The 18,730-nt window shown below is 49.9% G+C and overlaps 1 protein-coding gene across 4 annotated transcripts in view; it reads left to right on the top strand.

Annotated features, from left to right (window-relative positions):
• Positions 1-18,730, top strand: part of arhgap39 (Rho GTPase activating protein 39) — a 429,053-nt gene that overhangs the window by 330,660 nt on the left and 79,663 nt on the right. The window lies entirely within an intron of this gene.

The raw sequence follows: 18,730 nt of genomic DNA, 5'->3' as shown, positions 1-18,730 counted from the left end.
TTCACTGTGCCTCTGTATACGTGACAATAAACTAAACTGAAACTTAAACTAAACTAATCTTCTGCCCCTTTGCCCTACCTATTGTACTTGAGTTTGACTTGAGTTGTATTCATAAGTTCTAGAATTAGGCCATTTGGTCCATCAAGTCTAACCTATTTTGCTAGGAGTTGATTTGCGCCATAATCAACCTCTCAAAGCACTTCATCACCACCGACGTTAGTGGCACTGGTCGATAATCATTGAGGCACGTCACCTTGCTCTTCTTGGGCACTGGTATAATTGATACCCTTTTAAAGCAGGTGGGGACCTCAGACCTCAGAAGTGAGAGGTTGAAAATGTCCGTAAAAACTCCAGCCAGTTGGTGCGCAAAGGTTTTTAGAACACGACCGGGTATACCATCAGGTCCAGGCACTTTTCGAGGGTTCACCCCTCTGAAGGATTTCCTGACGTAGGCCTCTGATACTGAGACTGAAATGCCATCACAGCGAATGGGGGATCGGGAAGGCACATCAGTATTCTCCCTATCAAAGCGTGCGTAAAATGCATTGAGCTCGTCAGGGAGTGATGTTTCGCTGACATTTGAGCTGCCTCCTGATTTCACCTTGTAGGAGGTGATGACATTCAAGCCCCTCCACAGTTGCCGAACATCCCTCTCATCCTCCAGCTTGGAGCAGAAGTCCCTTTTGGCCTCTTTGATGGCCTTACCAAGATCGTATCTGGACTTCTTGTAGACCTTTGTATCTCCAGACCTGAATGCCCAGGATCTGGTCTTCAGAAAAATGTGGATATCATGATTCATCCAAGGCTTCTGGTTAGGAAACACTCGGAAGATTTTTGTAGGGATGCAGTCCTCCACACATTTCTTTATGAAGTCTGTAACGACTGTAGCTTAATCATTCAGGTCCGTTGCCGAATCCCTGAACATTGTGTATGTCGTGCACAGCCTAAAGTTGTAGGACAACTTGTTCTATTTGATCTTATGTGATTGTGCACGCCAGGTTGATTGCATTAGTCGAAACAGGGCGGACCACGTGAAGGTTGCAATCTCCCACCCCTGTGGAAGCAAGGAACTGCAGAAGTCAGTTTATGTAAAAGAGACACAAAGCGCTGGAGTAACTCAGCAGGTCAGGCAGCATCTGTGGAGAACATGGATAGGTGACGTTTTGGGTTGGGACCTCTTCTTCAGATTTTTGTGGGGGGTTTTTTTGCGCTTTCACTTCATCTTTAATAACAGATTTGGGCTTTTTCCTGACTAATTGATCTGTAGTTCCCAGTTTTTGTTTGCCTTCCTGCCTGAAGCAGGGATTGCTACTATTTCAGAGGGAGCTGCTGATCTAAAATGCAATTAAGATATCACTGTGGTCTTTATTTCCTTTTCCCAATTCCCACCAACAATTCCGTGCCCAAAAGGCAGGGTTGCAGTGCCGAAGCCACAGAAATGTTCTGAGCGGTTCCCCAAGTGGCCGTTCTTTCAGCACGGCACGCTGCCAGGTTGTAGGATTGTGCCGTGTATCACAGCTGGCTACAATGCTTTGCAGACACTGTGCCCACACACCTGCAGTCTCTGGCAGACAGACCGTGCTGGCTGAAGCTCAGGAGCAGGAGACTCTGGCTGGCTTTACCTCACAAGCTTATTGTCAGGGAAGGCTTCATTGTTGTCACCTGTACCGAGGTACCGTGAAAAGCCTTGTTTTGCATGCTATCCGATCAAATCAGATAATACTATACACAATAGACTATAGACAATAGGTGCAGGAGTAGGCCATTCGGCACTTCGAGCCAGCACCGTCATTCAATGTGATCATGGCTGATCATCCCCAATCAGTACCCCGTTCCTGCCTTCTCCCCATATCCCCTGACTCCGCTATCTTTAAGAGCCCTATCTAGTTCTCTCTTGAAAGCATCCAGAGAACCTGCCTCCACCGCCCTCTGAGGCAGAGAATTCCACAGACTCACCGCTCTCTGTGAGAAAAAGTGTTTCCTCGTCTCCGTTCTAAATGGCTTACTCCTTATTCTTAAACTGTGGCCCCTGGTTCTGGACTCCCCCAACATCGGGAACATGTTTCCTGCCTCTAGCGTGTCCAAGCCTTTAACAATCTTATATGTTTCAATGCGATCTCCTCTCATCCTTCTAAATTCCAGAGTGTACAAGCCCAGCTGCTCCATTCTCTCAGCATATGACAGTCCCGCCATCCCGGGAATTAACCTTGTAAACCTACGCTGCACTCCCTCAATAGCAAGAATGTCCTTCCTCAAATTAGGGGACCAAAACTGCGCACAATACTCCAGGTGTGGTCTCACTAGGGCCCTGTACAACTGCAGAAGGAATCACTAGGGCTCTGTACAACTGCACACAAATACAATCAAGCCAGACTCAAGTACAACAGGTGAAGCAGAATTTAGTTCTCAGCATTGCAGTGCATCAGTTCCATAGACAAAGTCAAATGTCCACAATGGGGTAGAGGTGACAGTACCCTAGCTTATGGAAGGGTCGTTTGGAAGCCTGAGCTCCTTCTTCTTTTTGTGTCCATCTGTGTCCATCTTGTTACAAGTGTTGACCTCGCTGTCATCGCCCGTCCCGAAAAGGACGCAAGCTTCCGTCGATAATCAGTGAAATCCGTCACTTGTCGCAATAGATGATGGTGGTGGCAGAATTAGCTCAGGATACTTCCAGTTTCCAGCCCCGCGACCTGGACGCTTCTGCTATGGGGCCAGAAGCCAGACAACAGAGGGGAGGAAGCTGTTCCTGAGTCTGGTGGTGCGCGCTTTCAAGCTTCTGTACCTTCTGCCGGTCGGGAGCGGGGAGAAGAAGGAATGGCCGGGGTGGGACAAGTCTTTGATTATGTTGATGCAAGGACTCTCATTTCTTGTTGTTGAATCATCAAGGCTAATACAAAATTACATTGTTTCATAAGGTTTTTCACGGCACCATGTTGAATGCAGATCCATCCCTCCCCCACCCAAGTCGCACCAGGTTCCCGTTCTCACCTAGCACATAGCTAACAATAGTCTGTTTCATTTATCCTCGTTACTGTGGAGCATATCTTTCATTCATTTGTTCTATATCTCTCCACATCACCGTCTATATCTCTCATTTCCCTTTCCCCTGCCTAGTCTGAAGAAGGGTCTCGACCTGAAACATCACCCGTTCCTTCTCTCCAGAGATGCTGCCTGTCCCGCTGAGTTACTCCAGCATTTTGTGTCTACCATATTGAATGCCTTTGATATTGGTTTTGGTTTGTTATTGTAACATGTAGCGAGATGCGGTGAAAAACTTTGTGTGCTATTCACTTAAGTCTTACTATACGGGAGTACAGTCAAACTGTAATGTAGTGAAAAATACCAGAGTGTAGAAAATAGTGTTACAGTGTTATATCATTAGAGTCACAGAGAAAGTGTAAAGATTTTTTTTGAAGTGCAAGGGTGACACTGAAGCAGCCACAGAGTGCTGGAGTAACTTAGCGGGTCAGGCAGCATCTTTGGAGAATATGGATAAGGTGAAGTTTTGGCTTGGGACCCTTGTTCAGACTGATTGTGTGTGGGGAGGGGAGGAGAGGGGGGGGGGGGGGTGGGTGGGGGGTGAAGCTGGAAGAGGTGAGGGTAAGACAAAGGCCGGCAGGTAATAAGTGAACACAGGTGAGGGGTGGTCTTGATAGGCAGGTGAGTCAAAAGGCGGTCACGGTGGCGCAGCGGTAGAGTTGCTGCCTTACAGCGAATGCAGCGCCAGAGACCCGGGTTCCATCCCGACTATGGGTGCTGTCTGTACGGAGCTTGTATGTTCTCCCCAAGATCTTCGGTTTCCTCCCACACTCCAAGGACGTGCAGGTTTGTAGGTTAATTGGCTTGGTAAATGTAAAAATTGTCCCTAGTGGGTGTAGGATTGTGTTAATGTGCTGGGATCGCTGTTCGGCGCGGACCCGGTGGGCCAAAGGGCCTGTTTCCGCGCTGTATCTCTAAACTAAAACTGAAAGAATTGTAGAGTTGTTCATAGTGAAGCTGGAGGAAGGAATGGCAGTAGAAGGGGGAGGGGAGAAATAGGTGGGAGAGCAGGTGGCACACCCGGGAGGGGAGGGGGAGAGGGGGAGGGTAGGTTATGGGGGAAGAAGGGAGATGGGAAGGGTTTGTATTTACCCAAAATTGGAGGTTCAATGTTCATATTGTCGGGTTGTAACGACCCAAGTGGAATATGAGATGCTGTTCCTCCAGTTTACGTGTGGGGCCTCACCCTGGCAATGGAGGAGGCCCACGACAGAAAGGTCCGTGTGGGAATGGGAAGGGGAGTTAAAATAGTTGACAACTGGGAGATCCAGTAGACCTCAGTGGACCAAGCACAAGTGTTCATCGAAACGGTCGCCGAGTCTACACTTGGTCTTGCCGATGTCCAGGAGGCCACATCAGGAACACAGAATACAGTAGAGGAGGTTCGGGGGGGTGCACGAGAACCTCGGCCTCACCTGGAAGGACTGACGGGGTCCCTGGATGGAGTCATGGGAGGAGGTATAGGGACAGGCGTTGCATCACCTGCGGTTGCTGGGGAAGGTACCTGGGGAGGGGGTGGTTTGGGTGGGAAGGGATGAGTTTACCAGGGAGTTGCGGAGGGAACGGTCTCTGCGGAAGGTGGAAAGGGGTGGAGATGGGAAGATGTGACTCGTGGTGGGATCCTGTTGGAGGTGATGGAATGAGGTAGGTTTGGAGCTCAGAACCGACTGTTAGGGTAGACAAAAGTGCTGGAGAAACTCAGTGGGTGAGGCAGCATCTATGGACGTGCCGAAACGTCGCCTATTTCCTTTCCTCCATAGATGCTGTCTCAACCGCTGAGTTTCTCCGGCACTTTTGTCCACCTTTCATTTTCCAGCATCTGCTGTTCCTTCTTGAATAACATAGAAATTAGGTGCAGGAGTAGGCCATTCGGCCCTTCGAGCCTGCACCACCATTCAATATGATCATGGCTGATCACCCAACTCAGTATCCCGTAACTGCCTTCTCTCCATAACCCTCTGATCCCCTTAGCCACAAGGGCCACATCTAACTCCCTCTTAAATATAGCCAATGAACTGGCCTCGACTACCCTCTGTGGCAGAGAGTTCCAGAGATTCACCACTCTCTGTGTGAAAAAAGTTCTTCTCATCTCGGTTTTAAAGGATTTCCCCCTTATCCTTAAGCTGTGACCCCTTGTCCTGGACTTCCCCAACATCGGGAGCAATCTTCCTGCATCTAGCCTGTCCAACCCCTTAAGAATTTTATAAGTTTCTATAAGATCCCCTCTCAATCTCCTAAATTCTAGAGAGTATAAACCAAGTCTATCCAGTCTTTCTTCATAAGACAGTCCTGACATCCCAGGAATCAGTCTGGTGAACCTTCTCTGCACTCCCTCTATGGCAATAATGTCCTTCCTCAGATTTGGAGACCAAAACTGTACGCAATACTCCAGGTGTGGTCTCACCAAGACCCTGTACAACTGCAGTAGAACCTCCCTGCTCCTATACTCAAATCCTTTTGCTATGAAAGCTAACATACCATTCGCTTTCTTCACTGCCTGCTGCACCTGCATGCCTACTTTCAATGACTGGTGTACCATGACACCCAGGTCTCGCTGCATCTCCCCTTTTCCTAGTCGGCCACCATTTAGATAATAGTCTGCTTTCCTGTTTTTGCCACCAAAATGGATAACCTCACATTTATCCACATTATACTGCATCTGCCAAACATTTGCCCACTCACCCAGCCTATCCAAGTCACCTTGCAGTCTCCTAGCATCCTCCTCACAGCTAACACTGCCCCCCAGCTTAGTGTCATCCGCAAACTTGGAGATATTGCCTTCAATTCCCTCATCCAGATCATTAATATATATTGTAAATAGCTGGGGTCCCAGCACTGAGCCTTGCGGTACCCCACTAGTCACTGCCTGCCATTGTGAAAAGGACCCGTTTACTCCTACTCTTTGCTTCCTGTTTGCCAGCCAGTTCTCTATCCACATCAATACTGAACCCCCAATGCCGTGTGCTTTAAGTTTGTAAACTAATCTCTTATGTGGGACCTTGTCGAAAGCCTTCTGGACTAGGCTTATATTCACTGGAGTTTAGAAGGATGAGAGGATATCTTATGGACATGTATACAAATTCTTAAGGGATTGGACAGGCTAGATCCAGAAAAAATGTTCCTGACGTTGCGGGAGTCCAGAGCCAGGGGTCACAGTTTAAGAATAAGGGTTAGGCCATTTAGGACTGAGATGAGGAAAAACATTTTCACCCAGAGAGTTGTGAATCTGTGGAATTCTTTGCCACAGAAGGCAGTGGAGGCCAATTCACTGGATGTTTTCAAGAGAAAGTTAAGGGCCTGTCCCACAAGCATGCAACTGCATGCGGCAAGCGCGACCTTACGTGGTGGCTTGAGCCGTACGGCCTCACGGGGCCGGTCCCACTTCGATCGCCAGAGCCGTATGGAGTTGTGCGGAGCTGGTCCCGACATCGCGCGGGGCTCAGAAAAACTGTCAATGTTCAAAGATTCCGCGGGGCAACACCTGCCGTCCCGCAGCCGCCTCGACGCCGTATACACCGCCTCGACGGGCGTACACAGCGTCTTGACGCCGAACGTCACGTGCGAACTTCCCGCGGACTTCGCTCGAACTTCACTTCACTCACTCGACCTCCGCGCGGCCCCCACTTCCGGTTTGGTCGCGCTCGCCGCATGCAGTCGCATGCTCGTGGGACAAGCCCTTTAGATTTAGCTCTCAGGGCTAACGGAATCAAGGGATATGGGGAGAAAGCAGGAACGGACTACTGATTTAGGATGATCAGCCATGGCTCGAAGGGCCGAATGGCCTACTCCAAAGGAGCACCTATTTTCTATGCCTATGTTTCTAGAATTGGACCCTCAGCATATGACTACACCTTAATGGGCCTGTCCCACATAGGCGACTACGGGAGACTATGCGGTCGCCACATGGTCACCAAATGTTCGCGGGTGGTTGCCGGGGAGTCGCCTTCGTGGTCCTGAGTAGTTCCCGCATTCTCGGAACTAGTTGCGGCTTCATTCTGGTCGCCGCTAATTTTTCAACCTGTTGAAAATGAAACTTGAAAAATTAGCGGCGACTAGAATGAAGCCGCCACGGAGAGTAACGAGATTTCTCGTGCCATAGATGGAGTGGTAGTGGGTCGCCAGGAGGTCGTATGTTCTCGTAGGTTGTCGCCGTTGCTGACCAGTGAATTTCGTTGGCTCATTGGGAAAAAAAACGTAAGCAGTAGTTTTCAGAACCAAGGATAACTGACCGGTAATGTTAAATGTCCGCCGAGCTTCACAGCCGTGTATCTCTGGCTTCTTAAAAAGTTGACTCCACTCCTTCTCCCCATCCCGTCTCCCCCCCCCCCCCCTTCTCCCCTCTCTCCCCCCCCCTCCCCCCTTTTAAAGGAAATGACCCTTCCCGTACACTGTGCTTTCACTGTCTTAATTACAGCGCCAACCTTCCTGTTTATTGCGGTGTGTGTCTGTGTCACATTGCTTTGCACCGTGTGAATTTCACTCAGACTGCGCTCCCCCCGCTTGCCCTGTCCCCCGCCTGCATAACTGGCTGGTGAAGGAAGCGACGTGTGTGTGTGTGTGTGTTCCACTCTGACAGTCGCCGGGTTTTCAGCTAGCGGCTACGACTTGACTGTCACCAGCAGTCGCCTGGAAAAACCTCCACAAAGAATACCAATAAATGTGTCAAATACTCTCTTTTCCTAATTCCCCAGACTCATCCTCTAGTGGCCTCCAGTCTTCTTTATTTACTTGCAGAAACTGCACCATCTTCCTGTCAACTTATTCTGACAGTCTATTTCCTCCCTCATCTTCTTTTCATCAAAGTTTGTCCGTTTTTATTTTGTTGAATTCCCCAATCCTTCCTTCCTTTCCTTTCCGTGGTCAGGCGCGCGCGGGTGGATAATAATTGAAATGTATCTTTGTTGAGAATTGTGAAATGTGATTTTGCCTGGACTGGACATGTAATCCAGCGGCTCCCCCAACACTGACAGGTAGCAGACATGGTCTGCAGCAAGTATCGGCAGCTTGATAACCCAGCCAGTACTCCGCATCGCTCCTCGGGCTCTCCGCACCTCTTCCGAGCGTCCGCACAGTCAGACACTCCTGTTAGTGAGTGGGACTTGGATAAGACAGTGCCCAAAGGTGTCTTAAAGCCCTGTCCCACGGTGCGAGTTCATTCAAGTGCTCTCCCGAGTTTAAAAAAAATCAAACTCGTGGTAAGCATGGAGAATGAACGTAGCGGGTTCGTCGGAGCTCGGGGACGTCACTTAGCGGCTCGTAATGCTAACGGCATGTACTCGGGAAGACTCACTAACGGCAGGTAAGCACGGGAAGACTCGTGAAGATTTTTCAACACGTTGAAAAATGTCCACGAGAGCCCCGAGTACCGACGAGTGGCCATTACCGTAAATCTCCGAGTTCGAATCAGGGCAAACTCGGGGAGAACTCTTGGAAAGAACTCGCACCGTGGGACAGGGCTTTTACTCCATCACTGTGTGATCTGATGCAGTATCAATATTCATTTCAGTATGCTAACTTGTTACCTAGTTGCGAGTTTTAAATTCACCGCAGTCTTCTCCTCTCTCTCGGTCTGCGGAGTAAATAACATCGGCTCATCCTCAGCTTCATTTACGTCTCTGATGTTCAAACCATTCCTCTGGGTTCGCTCAACATTTTTGTTTCCTTGCCGACGTGACGTGCAGAGTGTAGCCTTCAATATTTGTCCAATTTCTCCAGCTTTTGAAACATTGATCAAAGAAGCCACACTTCATTAGGGTTGTTACATCGGACTGTTCCCGGACTCTCTAGAGGCTCAAGCGTCTGTAGATGCGGGGATCTTGAGCCAATTACAAAGTGCTGGAGGAACTCAGCCGGTCAGGCAGCACCTGTGGAGGGAATGGACAGGCGATGTTTCGGGTCCGGACCCTTCTTCAGACTGATGGGGTAGGCAGGGGGAAAGCTGGAAAAGAGAGGTGAGGGCAGGACAAAGCCTGGAGTGTTATAGGTGGATATAGGGGAAGGGTATGCTGGGCAGATGAGGGGAGTAAGTGACAAAGGCTGTGACAGCTAAGGAAAGAAGAGGGGGGAGCAAAACATAAAGCAGGTGAGAGGGGTAATGGTGACAGGGGATGGGGGGGGGTAAGGAAAGGGGGAGGGTAATAGGAAAATCATGTTGGGGGGGGGGTAATAACCCTCTACACCCACATCTCTTTGCCCTGCGCCCCACCACGTCACAGCACGGTGGCGCAGCGGTAGAGTTGCTGCCTTACAGTGAATGCAGCGCCGGAGATCCAGGTTCGATCCTGACTACGGGTGCTGTCTGTACGGAGTTTGTACGTTCTCCCCGTGACCTTCGTGGGTTTTCTCCGAGATCTTCGGTTTGCTCCCACACCCCAAAGCCGTACAGGTTTGTAGGTTAATTGGCTTAGTATAAATATAAATTGTCCCTAGTGGGTGTAGATGGTGTTGATGCGTGCGGGGATCGCTGGTCGATGTGGTCCGAAGGGCCTGTTTCCGCACTGTATCTCTAAACTAAACTGAAATTGCCCAACAAACCCACACGCCTTTGGGATTTGGGAGGAAACCCACGCTGTCACGGGGAGAATGTGCAAACTAAATTGTCATTAGTGTGTGTAGGATAATGTTAATGTGCGGGGATCACTGGTCGGCACGGACCCGGTGGGCCGAAGGGCCTGTTTCCACGCTGTATCTCTCAACTAAGCTAAACTAAACCCACTATCTCCCACCGGCCCTGTCACCCTGCTCCCTCTCCCCTGATCTGTACACTCATCTCCCATTCCAGTCCCATGTTTCACTTTGATCTCCGCTCTTTCCCCTCCACAGATGCTGCCTAACCCGTTGAGTTCTTCCGGCCCTTCACTATTGGCTCTGAATTCCCTCATATAGATGGCTGGGCCTCCAGTCTTTTGAAGGACCGGTTTGCATGTTGAAAATGTTTCCGCCACAGTGGTTTTGATGCCCATTCTCCTGACGTTGGTGCTGTCCTAGATTATGGCCAGGATGACGCAGGTTGCCGCCGGTTTTTCGGCGCCCTGCTACGACTATGACAGTCGCCGGCAGTTGCCTAAAAAATCGTCAATGTTCACTATAGTTCACGGTTTCAGTGAACAATGCACAATGTGGGGTGATTGTAAAATATGAGTTAGGGCCTAGACCCTAGACCCTTCTTCAGACTGAACATCTAAGCTAGCATCTGCAGACTGAACTTTCGATTGAACCCGAAGCATCGGCCATTCCTAATCTCCAGAGATGCTGTCTGTCCCGCTGAGTTACTCCAGCAATTTGTGTCTACCTTCAATTTAAACTAGCTGCTGCTTTTCTTTCTAACACGCGAGTTCGGGCCAACTCTTTGCCAGTAATAATAACTGCAAAAGTGGATCTTCCATCAACTACACTTAGTTCTTTCTCCAGATCACAAGATATAAGAAGCCTGCTCTGGTCCTCAGAGAACTTGTTTCACAGAGAAGGCCCCAGGTGGTGTTGCTAATGGAGTTCAGGGAGAGGAGGAAAGTACTGCTTCAAATCTTCTCCTCCGAGCAAAGCAAGAGATGATCTTCCTGGTGATTGAATTCCGCAGACAAGCAGCAGAGAGGAGAGTGTGTGTCAGTGCGTCCAATGCCTACCGCTGGTTTAGTTTTAGTTCAGAGATACAGCATGGACACAGGCCCTTCGGCCCACCGAGTCTGCACCGACCAGCGGACTTACATTTCCAGGTTTGATAGGAACCTGAGCGGCAAAATGTTTGCACATGGAACGAGTTGCCAGAGGAGGTAGTTAAGGCAACATTTAATTTCAGGGGGATATGGGCCAAACACGGGCAGGGCGGACTAGCATAGGGGCATTTAGGTCAGCATGGTCAAATTGGGCTGAAGGGCTTGTTTCCTTGCTGTTCCACTCTATGACTATCACTCCATCCAATGCATTTCAAGCGTGATCCACAGTAGTAATACACACAAGGTTAATTCCCGGGATGGCGGGACTGTCATATGCTGAGAGAATGGAGCAGCTGGGCTTGTACACTCTTGAGTTTAGAAGGATGAGAGGGCATCTCATTGAAACATATAAGAATGTTAAGGGTTTGGACATGCCAGAGGCAGGAAATATGTTCCCGATGTTGGGGGGGTCCAGAACCAGGGGCCACAGTTTGAGAATAAGGGGTAAGCCATTTAGAGACGAGGAAACACTTTTTCTCACAGAGAGTGGTGAGTCTGTGGAATTCTCTGCCTCAGAGGGCGGTGGAGGCAGGTTCTCTGGATACTTTCAAGAGAGAGCTAGATAGGGCTCTTAAAAATAGCGGAGTCAGGGGATATGGGGAGAAGGCAGGAACGGGGTACTGATTGGGGATGATCAGCCATGATCACATTGAAGGGCGGTTCTGGCTCGAAGGGCCGAATGGCCTACTCCTGCACCTATTGTCTATTGTCTATTGTCTTAACTCTTGGTGGGACACAGCTTCCTCCCCTGTTCTCCCAAGTATCTCTTCTGAATGAGTTGTAGAGTCATGTAGAGTCTTGCCGTTTACAGACATGTTATGCTGCTGCCAATAAGAATGTCGCTGTTCCCTTTCGGTACACGTGACAGTAAAACACTTTTGACTCCACTCTTGCGAGGCACAGTACAGAAACACTGAGTCTCATCATCATCGGCAGCGGCCACTCGAAATGAGTATGATTGTCCTCTCCTCTCCATAGGGTCGTCTACTTGTGGGTCTATACATGTCTATAGAGGCCGATCCGCCATCCACACACCTTAGTGCAACGCGGGCAGTGGAGACTGGCGGTGGTTGCTAGTTGTCGAGCCCCCTTCTCTCTGCCCTTACGGTGCTGTCTCTTTGTCTCTGTGACACGGCGTAGTTCCATTTCGTGACGTGCAGTTCCTTCCTGCATGGATTTCCTCCAGGAGCGCCTGTCCAGTGCAATGTGCTCCCAGTTGCTCGATATGATGCGGAATTTCTTCAGACTGTTCTTGATGTTGTCCTTGAAGTGTTTCTTTAGCCTGCCGGGGGCTTGCCAACCTTCCTTCAATTGAGAGTACAGGATTTGTTTAGGGAGACGTGTGTTGGACATGCGGAGTGTTGGTGCGTTTGCCCTCCCAGTTGATCCTCAGAATCTTTTGTAAGGATCTTTGATGGTATTGTTCCAGGACTCGCAGGTGCCTGCTGTAGGTGGTCCATGACTCGGCTCCATACAACAGAGGACAACAGCTCTGTAGACAACAGCTCAGTTTTGTTTGAGCTTTAGGTCTCAGTCTTCAAAGACTCTTTTCCTGTGTCTAGCGTAGGCTCCGCTGGCACAACTCAGGTGATGGTTGACCTCAGAGTCGATGTCAGCTTTTGAGGAAAGAATGCTGCCAAAGTAGGGGAAGTGGTCAATGTTTTCAAGAGTGGTGTTGTCCACTTTTATAGTGGGCTGGTTTGGTGGAGGTTGGTTTGGTGGAGGTTGATGTAGGACCTGGGTCTTCTTGATATTTAAGGCTAGGCCCATGGCTCTATATGCCTTGGCAAAGGCATTCAGGATGCCCTGGAGGTCTTCTGCAGCGTGTGTTGCAATGGCGCAGTCGTCCACGTACTGAAGCTCCATGATGGCGGTGTTACTGACTTTGCTCTTGGCCTTCAACCTATTGAGGTTGAAGAGCCCACTGTCAGTTCTGTAGAGGATTGGGATCCCCCTGTGGCAGCTCTTCACTAATGAGGTGAAGTATGGCAGCAATGAAGACGACAAACAGGATGGGTGCGATGATGCATCCCTGTTTGTTCCCCGTTTCCACAGTGAAGGGCTCGGACTCAGATCCACAGTTGCTGAGCACTGTGACCGACATGCTATCATGTAGAAGCCTCAATATTCTGATGTACTTGTTGTGGCAACTGTACCTTGATAGTAAGCTTCAAAGAGCCTGGCGGTCTACCGAGTCAAAAGCCATTGTCTGGTCTATGAAGGCCATGTACCTGGAGTTGGTGTGCTGTCAATATCACGTCTGCTGGTCCTCTGGATGGGCGGAAGTAGATGGTCTACACCGACCATCAACCACCCACTGACACTATTCCCACGGCAATCCCACTGCCTAATCTTCCCACATTCTCAACGTCTCCATGCCGATTCCCCAACACAACTACACACTAAAGTCTGAAGAAGGGTTTCGGCCCGAAACGTTGCCTATTTCCTTCGCTCCATAGATGGACTTGATAGAGGTCTTTAAAATGATGAGAGGGATAGACAGAGTTGACGTGGATAAGCTTTTCCCACTGAGAGTAGGGAAGATTCAAACAAGGGGACATGACTTGAGAATTAAGGGACAGAAGTTTAGGGGTAACATGAGGGGGAACTTCTTTACTCAGAGAGTGGTGGCTGTGTGGAATGAGCTTCCAGTGAAGGTGGTGGAGGCAGGTTCGTTTTTATCATTTAAAAATAAATTGGATAGTTATATGGACGGGAAAGGAAAGGAGGGTTATGGTCTGAGTGCAGGTAGATGGGACTAGGGGAGAATAATTGTTCGGCACGGACTAGAAGGGTCGAGATGGCCTGTTTCCGTGCTGTAATTGTTATATGGTTATATATGCTGCCTCACCCGCTGAGTTTCTCCAGCATTTTCTCTACACACTAAACGCCAATTACCCTGACAGCCCCACGGGAGGAAACCGGGGCACCTGGAGGTAACCCACGCAGTCACGGGGAGAACGTGCAAACCCCACATAGAGACAGCGCCCGAGGTCAGGATCGAACCCGGGTCTCTGACGCTGTGAGGCAGTGGCTCTCTCTACCAGCTGTTACACTGTGCTGTCTTTACTGGACCAGGGTTATATGTCAATGAGGTAAAGTCAGAGGAGGAGCTGATGCCAACAGGTCACCCTTCCAGCCGAGGCTATTGGATAAGGTTATTGCCCCGACCCCTTGATGGGTCATTGTGTCCCATTCAGCAGCACCTAGAAACATAGACAAGAGGTGCAGGAGTAGGCCAGTCGGCCCTTCGAGCCAGCACCACCATTCACTGTGATCATGGCTGATCATCCACATTCAGTACCCCGTTCCTGCTTTCTCCCCATATCCCTTGACTCCTTTAGCCCTAAGCTATATCTAACTCTCTCTTGAAAACATCAACTCTCTCTTGAATATGTGTAGGAAGGAACTGCAGACGCTGGTTTAAATCGAAGGTAGACACAAACTGTTCGGAGTAACCCAGCGGGGCAGGCAGCACCTCTGTAGAGAGGGAATGGGTGACGTTTCAGGTCGAGACTCCTTCTTCAGACCGGAAACGTCGCCCATTCCTTCTCTCCAGAGATGCTGCCTGCCCCGCTGAGTTACTCCAACAGTTTGTGTCTACCTTCTGTCTTGAGTACACTTGTTCTGCTTGGACTGAGATGTGTCTGTGATCGGGAGACAGGAGCTTTCCTCGGGTGGGGATACAAGTGCCCATGTCATCGTTAGCGGTGGAGGTCTTTAATAAGTTTCAGAGGTCTTTAATAATCCTGGCGATGGATTGACATTCCTGCGCTCTGTGTAAACTCCATTGTCGGGAGAGATTCATCAAGTGGCTCGGAATTCCTGCTCTATCCCACCCTCCCCACCTCCACAACATCTGCTGTCCACTCCAACCCCCGCCATAGCTTGGTGGGATCGCCACTTTTCCCAACAAAACACAAGACCACTTTTGTTCTCGTGCAAACAAGAGTAGATTGTGAGCAGATTCAAAATGAGTGTTTTGTGCTTGGCAGCATCACACTCCCTTGTCCATTTATCATGATTACTGCTGCAGCATATTCTTCTCGTTTACAAACTGTATTCAAAGTTGCCGAGATTTCATTATATTTAAGAAGGAACTGCAGATGCTGGAAAATTGAAGGTCGACAAAAATGCTGGAGAAACTCAGCGGGTGCAGCAGCATCTATGGAGCGAAGGAAATAGGCAACGTTTCGGCACGAAACGTTGCCTATTTCCTTCGCTCCATAGATGCTGCTGCACCCGCTGAGTTTCTCCAGCATTTTTGTCTACCTAAGATTTAAATTTTGCCTTGGCTCTTAAGGAAATGATGTGCTGACCATCAAAACTGGGTGTTGCTGAGAGTATCTGTCTGTCCATTTGATAGTCCCTCTGTATTAAACCTTATCACTTCTGGTACCGGGTCAGGTCGGGGGGTGTTCCCCCCCCTGCCACGGGTACCGTGTAATCCCGTGCTACCTGCTCCATGGTCGGATAGTCGGCGACTAAACCATCTCCCCCACCTGGTTTGCCAGGTGAGGAGGGGGCTGTGGACCAAAAACTAGACCTGTCAAAGGGCGGATGAGCTCCTAGCGAGTCAACGGCCATCCACACTTCAGTAGAAGTTGCGATCACTGTCGTACACAGCATTGTAAGGAATGATGATAAAACACACACACACACCAAAATCCTGTACTTCCAGCGGCGGAAGTGCGCAGGAACTGGAGGACAGAGATGTGTGGTGCGTCCGTCACCGTTCCCGTCGGATACCAGCGCCACTGCGTTGCTAATGTTGAATGAATGAATGACTGATTTCTGGTGTAAAATGCCATCGGTTAAGTTTAGCTTTAGTGCAAAGATACTGCGAGGAAACATCGCTTGGGCCCACCGCTCCGACCAGCGATCCCCCCAGTACACCAGCACCATCCTACACACTAGAGACAATTTACAATTTTACCTAAAGCCAATCATTCTACAAACCTGTACGTGTTTGGAAGGTGGAAGGAAACTGGAGCATCCGGAGAAAAACACACACGGTCACGGGGAGAATGTACAAACTTCGTACAGACGTCACCCTGAGTCAGGATTGAACCCGGGTCCCTGGCGCTGTAAGGCAGCAACTCTACTGCTGCGCCACCGTGCTGCCCTTGGTTATCTTGGTGCAATCGGTTGGACTGTTCGGCTAAACCCCTGTGGTCGCTGCAAGATTGGCCCAGTAATATGAAAGTGAAATTAAAACGGGTAACTCTGGAAACACCAGCAGGTCAGGCAGCATCTGAGAAGTGAGGGAGAGCGAGGTAATGTTTCAGGTCATAAACATTCCTTACTGAGAAAGAGGGTATTGCACAGAAACACTGATTCTACGCCTACCGTCTGTCCACTCAATGACTCTAATCCCACGGCAATCCCATTGTCTATTCTTCCCGCATTCTCAACATCTCTCTGCCGATTCTTCCCACACAACTACACACTAAACACCACTTACAGAAGTCAACAACCCTAACAGCCCGCACGTCTTTGGGATGTTGGAGGAAACCGGAGCACCCGGAGGAAACCCACTCGGTCACGGGGAGAACAATAGACAATAGGTGCAGGAGGAGGCCATTTGGCCCTTCGAGCCAGCACCGCCATTCAATGTGATCATGGCTGATCATCCCCAATCAGTACCCCGTTCCTGCCTTCTCCCCATATCCCCTGACTCAGCTATCTTTAAGAGCCCTATCTAGCTCTCTCTTGAAAGCATCCAGAGAACCGGCCTCCACCGCCCTCTGAGGCAGAGAATTCCACAGACTCACCACTCTCTGTTGAGAAAAAGTGTTTCCTCGTCTCCGTTCTAAATGGCTTACTCCTTATTCTTAAACTGTGGCCCCTGGTTCTGGACTCCCCCAACATCGGGAACATGTTTCCTGCCTCTAGCGTGTCCAAGCCCTTAACAATACATGGAGACTCCGTACAGACAGCACCCGAGGTGAGGATTGATCCCGGGTCTCTGGCGCCGTGAGGCAGCAACTCTACCCTCTGGAAGGATGGGGGGCAGGTGTTGGGGCAGTACTAAGGGGGGGGGGGGGAGGACCATGGAGATATCTCTGATAAGGGTGCTGTAGAGATGATTTGGAGAGGTCATCCAGTGGATGGGTTAGCAGGGGCAGCTAAACAGAAAGGAACAGCACAGAAGCTGTGAAATGAGGGAGTGAGGATACAAGCAAAGGAATGTAAAACTGGTGAAAATCCATGGGTCAGGCTCTGCAAAATGGAGGAAAGCAAACTGTGCCCACAGAAGGATATGTAGGAAGGAACTGCAGATGCTGGTTTACATTGAGGATAGACACAAAATGCTAAAGTAACTCAGCGGGACAGATGTTTAAGAAAGAACTGCAGATGCTGGTAAAATCGAAGGTAGACACAAATTGCTGGAGTAACTCCGCAGGTGAGGTGGCATCTATGGAGAGAAAGAATTGGGGATGTTTCGGGTTGAGACCGTTTTGTGTCTATCAGCGGGACAGACAGCAGGCACAAAGTGCTGGAGTAATTCAGCCTCTCAGGAAAAAAAAGGATGGGCGACGTTTCGGGTCAGAACCGTTCTTCAGACGTTCCTGCAGTCAGAAGAAGGGTTCCGACCTGAAACATCCCCCATCCTTTCTCTGCAGAGATGCTGCCCGAGCCGCTGAGTTATTCCAACACTTTGTGTCCAGCATGAACCAGCATGAACCAGCATCTGCAGTCCCTTTATTCACGGAAAGATCATTTGCAGACTGATGAGAAGTGATGGCTCCAGCATGTGTCTCTGTCAACATGCCTGAATGAAAATGACAGCAGCCATGTCGAATCCTCTGTCCCCTGGGCCAACAGAGGCTGCCCATTCACCCAGCCGCCGCTGCCATCTCCAGCCACCATCCTTGCGCACATGGGAAGCTGGGACAGGAATAGACCTTTCAGCTCCTCGAGCTCAGTGATACAGTCATGCCGTAGCGTTTGGTCATGTTGCAACAACTCTGGGTCTGTATTCTTCGTGGTTTAGAAGATTGGTGGGTGATGTTATTGAAGCAAATAGGAGACTGGAGGTGAGGGCAAAACACGGCGGCACGGTGGCGCAGCGGTAGAGTTGCTGCCTTATTGGCCTGTCCCACTTACGCGACTTTTTCGGCGACTGTCAGCACCCGTCATAGGTCGTTGCAGGTCGCCGAAAATTTTCAACATTCAAAATCCAGCGGCGACCAGAAAGTCGCTACGACTCTTTGGGCGACTGAGGGAACGACTCACGGCCATACAGGCGACACCCTGGCGACATGTCGCGGGCGGGGTGAAGCCGGTATGGTCGTGAGTAGTCGCCCAAACAGTCGTAACTTGTTCTGGTCGCTGCTGGATTTTCAACATGTTAAAACATTTTGGTGACCTGCAGCGACCTTTGACGGGTGCCGGCAGTCACCGAAAAAGTCGCGTAAGTGGGACAGGCCCATTACAGTGCTTACAGCGCCAGTGACCCGGATTCCATCCCAACTACGGGTGCTGTCTGTACGGAGTTTGTACGTTCTCCCCGTGACCTGCGTGGGTTTTCTCCGAGATCTTCGGTTTCCTCCCACACTCCAAAGATGTGCAGGTTTGTAGGTTAATTGGCTTGGTATAAGTGTAAATTGTCCCTGTGTGTAGGTTAGTGCGGGGATCGCTGATCGGTGCGGACTTGGTGAGATGAAGGGCCTGTTTCCGCGCTGTATTTTCAAACTAAGAGTAGATATTGATGGTAGACACCAAATACTGGAGTAACTCAGCGGGACAGGCAGCATCTCTGGAGAGAAGGAACGGGTGACATTTCGGGTCGAGACCCTGCGTCAGACTGAAGAGTTACTCCAGAGGCTGCCCGTTTTGTGTCTATCTTCGGTTTAAACCAGCATCTGCAGTTCCTTCGTACACAGAGTAGATGTGGAGATGTTTCCACCCAGTGGGTGGGTGTTGAACAAGGGCACTGGGTTCCTAGTTAAGGGACTGAGAGAAATGGCTCCTTA

This window comes from Amblyraja radiata, chromosome 2 (assembly GCF_010909765.2).
Source record: "Amblyraja radiata isolate CabotCenter1 chromosome 2, sAmbRad1.1.pri, whole genome shotgun sequence".
In the NCBI taxonomy this organism is placed as follows: domain Eukaryota; kingdom Metazoa; phylum Chordata; class Chondrichthyes; order Rajiformes; family Rajidae; genus Amblyraja; species Amblyraja radiata.
This window is presented reverse-complemented; position numbering and strand designations above follow the sequence as displayed.